This window comes from Vicugna pacos, unplaced genomic scaffold, assembly GCF_048564905.1.
Source record: "Vicugna pacos unplaced genomic scaffold, VicPac4 scaffold_19, whole genome shotgun sequence".
In the NCBI taxonomy this organism is placed as follows: domain Eukaryota; kingdom Metazoa; phylum Chordata; class Mammalia; order Artiodactyla; family Camelidae; genus Vicugna; species Vicugna pacos.
The window spans coordinates 25858454-25864453 of NW_027328740.1; positions in this window are offsets into that span (position 1 = coordinate 25858454).

Below are 6000 nucleotides of genomic sequence, written 5' to 3' on the forward strand. Positions count from 1 at the left end.
CTTAGAGTAGATGTGTGTCCTTGTATGTATTTTTATACCTCATCTGTTTATAACCATAATCTACAAAAAGTTATCTTGCTTAGCATAAGAGTTAAACACAGGGATGTGACACAAATTGTTGGGGGTTGAAGCTGATCTTCTCGGGCAAATTATGGACCCTCTCTTTGCCTTAGTTGCATCGTCTGTGACTGCCCCAGGGCCCCTCATCACAGCTGATTTCCTAGAGTAGATGTTGGGAGGGAGGCTGCTGAAGGGAGTAAGAGGTGGCAACTGCTAGGGATATTGAAGAGAGACAAAAACAGATTAAAGCCGATAAACTGAGTACAAATACCCTCTAAATAGAAGGAATCCCGCAGTGTTTTGAGCCGCTTATCATAAGGGAAAGAAAATCACGTGGATCCAAAGCTCTTGAGCATATGAGTATTGTGGGTGGGAGGGTGTCATTATAGAAGTGTTGAGAAAAGGCCTCTTTGTTTTCCTTGACATTACCAGTAAGGATGGGGAGCAGAAGCGAAACCCTCTGCTTCACAGTTGAAGGTGCTGTTTTGTGCGAAACTGACCAAAGTTTGGAAACCAGTCATCAGCGATGCTGGCAAATGAAGAGGCTTCTGGATTGGGTGGGGCACTTGCTGTGACTTCCAGGTGACCTGCTGGCTGGGGGCTGTGTGGCGGGCAGTAGTTTTGCAGGGTAGCCCGGGCATAATCCCTAGCTCTGATGCTGCTGGTCTGATTAACAGACCTGGGCGCACACTGTCCTAATGGGGCAGCTCGGGATGTGGCCCTGCCGTGCTGAGAGCGAGAAGAGGGCTCCCCTAAGGAGGTGTTCCTGCAGAGACTGGAAACGTCCTCCTGCAGGGGAGGAAGAGCCTCTGAGCAGCGGGCCGGATGCACAGGCAAGACCAGCATGAGCACTGATGTTTCCGGGAGCCGGAAGTCATACAGTGGCCCAAACGGCCTTGTTCCTGAGAGACTGGAGGGAATAGATGCTGAAAAGGCAGGCTAGGGTCAGACCCTGTGGTGGGTTATGAGTGACAGGAGAGGATTGTTCAGGCAGGCATGAGACAACCCTGTGGGCGTCCCAGCTGGGGCGTCACGCCGAAGGGAAGAGCAGAGTTATAGACTTTGCCACTTATTAGCTGTGTGACTTTAAGCAATATCACCCCACCTCTCTCTATATATATCTTCATCTGTAAAGTGACACAGTGACAAGGTCGTGTCATCAGAAGTATTAGCTTAGCTCTGATCCTCTTTGTCGACTCCTGTCAGTGCTTCCCTGCAAGGTTCTGCAACGGCTGCTTTTACTCTGAGACAGGAGGGCGTAGAGGGACACTGTAATACCCGAGGGAAGGAAGGGGTTGCTTTAAAAGCAGACATGTAACAGCCTGCAGCTGCAGACCTGCAGGCAGTTTGGTTGACGGTCCTTGAGAGGACTTTGGAGGCCTTAGCGTCGTCTTAAGTCTTGTTTCCCCTTGGGGACCGGATTTGCCTTTGGGGATTGATGTTGAAGATTTGAGCTTCTGCAAAGTTGTTTTCAGAGATGTGTATATACGTAAAATATCATATAAAATAAAATGATTTATTTAACGTGTGCGAATTTGTAGCTGTTAGGAACAGCTCTGTTGGCCTGGTCTCCACGGAGGACACCAAGGGTCAGCAGAGCGTGCAGGAGGGCAGGCAGCCTGCAGTGCTTCTGCGGGGTGTTCTCCCCAGCAGGGTGCTCTGCTGAGTTGAGTCTTCTACGAGTTTTGTTGCCAGAGGAGCAGACAGCAAATTAATGAGTTCTAGAGGGATTGTATAATGACAGGAAGAAATAGGAACCCGGAGATTTTCTGGACTAAAACATGCTTTGGTTCCTGATTCAGTGTGTTCCATTACAGAATTGATGAGTTGTGTCTATTCTGGAACGTCATTGAAATAAACGTTCAGCCTATATGTTAAGGGCTTTGTTTTATTTGGCTGGAGGACTCGAGCCGGGATGACAGCCTCTCAGATCACTCTGAGGGACTGCTCCCAAGAGGTAGGGGAGGAGCTAGGATATATAGAAGCTTACAACAAAGACCAGGTAATTGGAACAATAAAATATTGCTTGTTATCTAAAGAAAACCAGATATCTCAAGTTCAAGTATTTACTGCTTTTCTATGTATGGTGAGAAGCAAACATTTGAGTCATTGAATTCATTCCTTTGGCAAGCCCCTGGCTATCTAGGGCCAGTATCCTGTCCTTTCTTACACTGAGTCTGCTCAGAGGGCACCACTGTGAGTGGCTGAGAGGCCGGGCTGTAGGCATGTACTCGCTGGGGGTTGGCAGCAGCCGCTGATGACTCGGATTCAGCATTCTTTTTTTACTGTCATGGTTGCAGTATTTTCATGCACATTGTAGTATTTTCATTCACAGTGCTCCCACTTGGTCCTAAATTTGACCAATATTTTGAGAGAAATTTCATGACCAATTTTGTCCCACGGTGCTAGGATGGCTCATTCCTAGTTCAGGTGAAGAATCTTCTAAGTTGCCATTCAAGCCGTAAGTTTTTTTTTGTCAGGCCCTGTTGATACTAAAAGTTCTCTGGATCACCTGTCTTACTAGTCTATTATGATACAGAAAGTGTTTACCCATCTTTGCTAATTCCCATAAATAGAATCACACTATTATATTTATTTTATTCAGGGTTATAAATTTTATCTGTTTCTTCAAGATGTTTAGCCATCATCAATCTTGTGGGCCTAGTTACACATTGGGAAATGTAACAGACAACAATTTTATAAAATAGACAGGATATAAGTAATACAGCTAGTAACGTTAATAAAGTCACGAGTAAGAATTTAATAGTCGAGAAGTTGTATTTTTGGGTTAAAATTTTGCTTGTGTTTCTGAGTTTGATCCTATGAGAAAGTTCATATTTATGGTCAGGGTCAGAGCAGGTATTAATTGGCCAGTTGAAATCTCCCACCTTGTAAGATCAACAGTGGCCTAAACAGAACTATAAATTCTTTTTAGAATAACGTTTCTGAGGGCTATCTAATTAGAGCCTTGGAGTAGGGAAACCCACCAAGGTAACACAGAAGTACTAGACATAGGTAATTTATCATAAACTTAACAAGTGGAGTAGATCATAATCAAAGGTTGGAGAAATTATCAAAGTAATTGGTATACAGTCCTGGTCCGGTGTCTTGGGTCAGCTGTCTAGCTCAGATGTCGTCTTCTTCTCATCCTGGTCTGGTAGCTTTTTCTGCATTTGGGCATTGTTTTAAGGTGAGCAGCACTCGATAGGCCAGTGCACTGCAGGGGATGTTTCAGATAGGAAATGAATCCGAGACTCCATTTCCTTCAGCTTTGGTGTGTATGGTCTGGTAAAGAGTACCTGAAAAAGGGTCCTTCCATTCAGGTTGGAGACAGTTATTTAAGTCATGCCTGTTGCAGTATGTATAATCCCCTGGCTGCAGGTCATGGGGCATTGGAACTTTACCCAAGGATAGATTTCTGAGCTTCAGAAACAAACCTAGAGTATCTTTTTCATAATTCAATTAAACCGTACAGTAATGTGACATAACAGCAAGGAATAATCTGGGAAGTGTCTTAGTAAATATGGACCTCAATTAACAAAACTAGAATTTAATATCCACTAAAATATAATTTATTTTCTCTCTTAAGTTACCCTCAGTTTTCTCAAATATAGCCAAATCAAGATTAATTTTTTACAAGTTAAGTCTGATTATTTGATCATATAGGCTTTTTTAAATTGGCTGTGTTGGAAGTTTTAATACGGAGTCTCAGGGTAGAATGTTAAGGTTTGCTAAGGCCAAGAAAGACACGTCAAGGCTTTTCATGGGTTTCTGCCTTACAGATTTAGGTAAATTCTTTTCTCTTTAAAATCCTTAAAATATCTTTATACTCTTATATCTGTTAGGAGATGATCTCCCTAATTTGTTTGATAGAGCCACTGGGAACCTAAGTGTTTTTAGTCTCTTGAGGGATCAGATAGAGAGAAAAGATAAGTGTTCCAAGTGTGATTACATAGGTATAATTTATCAAATTGCTGTGAACCATAACTAGCTTAAGGAGAAGAGATTCTTTACGTCTGGGAAACAGGTTAAAAGGCAGTAGTATTTCAAACAATATCAAAAATTATAACCATATTCAGCAGGTTAATCAGTCCCTTGTAACTAATTCTTTTAATGAGAGTTTTCATTAGAACTTTAAAATGTCTTACCCAGTTTAGTTCAGTGCTATAGTGTGAAATTTATTAGGAATCAGTAAATCTCCTTGAAGAGAAAGCATTTTGCAAAACCATCAGAAGAAAACAATTAACTGTCTATAAATGACAAAAATTTAAAAGCATGGTTAAACACCGTTACACTATAATCAATAAAGAAATCTGTTCACTATACCCATAATTATCACTGGTAACATTTCAGATATACCAGAATTTTAGGGAGTCCATATAATTTCTACAATATCTATATTAATAATATTGTCTCATTCAATATAACCTTAGAAGTTTTATGATTCATTTGACAATTCCATGTTATTTAAAATGCCAAATGAAACTTTATAGTTAAAAATCTCTCTTTGGGATGTTTCAGGGGCCTTCTGTAGCATCCCAAACTTAACTGGAGATTAAAAGAATTTTAATTAATTAAATTAATTTTTATTTAATTAATTAGAATTTTATATTTGGGGAGCTTTTTGAAAGATTTCAGAACACTTGATCAGATAAACATATAGATCACTGTAAAGTAGTACTAATTCATTAACAAGAAAATACGTCAAAAGTAAAGGCAGAACAGATCAGCTAAGTGGTATAAGAAGTTTTACAATCTGTTACTGAAGGAGGATTAACATTTTAAGAAAATTTTTTCCTCTTAACAGAGAGAAAAACAATTCTAATCTTGTACCAGCTTACTTCTAAGATTCATTTACGTTGCCCAATTTGTTTCTAAACTTAGCCAATTCTGACCATGTACAAAACTCTTCCCTCAGGGTTCCTTTTCCACAAGCCTTCCACAGCTTTCTATACTTATATTAGTGTGTCCCTTATTTTTCTTCTATTCAGAAGTAACCAGGTTCAGGAGAAAGTCACTATTTTTCATTAACAAAATATAATTCCATTCTTATATCTTCCTTTACGCATTTATATTACTTTCCTAGGATACTGAGATCATTCCCTTACTAATAGAGACTATTTCAGTGTGGCACCAACCATTTATTAATATTTCTATATACCTTTAGTTTCACTGTAAGAGGAAGTTAAATGTTAAGTAATTCGTATTTCAATGTTATTTTATCTGAAAATGGCATAGCTATTTAATAAAATCTTGTCATTTAACTTAATTTAGCACAACACTAGAATTTAAAGATACCAAACACTTAGAGATTATCTTAAACATACATTTTAAAAATATATTTTAAATATTTACCCAAAGCTCTCATCTCATTTGCATTTAATTTAATTAAAATTTTACCACAGCACATTACTTTTATTTTTTTTTGACAAATCTGCAACAGATATAACAGGATCTTATTTGACTTTCATTAAACCTAGGTACAGTAAAGGTATTATACATAATATTGATGACTTTAAAGATGTCTATATTAATTAGAACATACTTAAACTAAACAATATCAAATATTATCTTAATATTGAATATTTTCCATTTCACATGACGCTGAAAGTCAATTTGTTCAGTTGTTATTTTAAAAATACTTAATGTTTAAGCTCTTATATTTTTACGTCAATTAAGCAGAGCTCTATGACTTTGAATTTTTTTTCTTTAGCAGTAGAAATATCTCACTTCTATAATGTGTACACAGGCTTATAATCAGAAAAAAGCTAGAGATCTCATAGCTTCACTTTAAAACTTACTTATAAGATAGGTATAATAATAGTTGGAGTAAGCTGAATTTGCTTGCTCAAATCATTAAGGCTTACTATTTATGAAACAGACAGTTAAAATTTCTTCACAATGTCTGAAGGACCCTTCAGAGTTCTGAGTTCTAATATG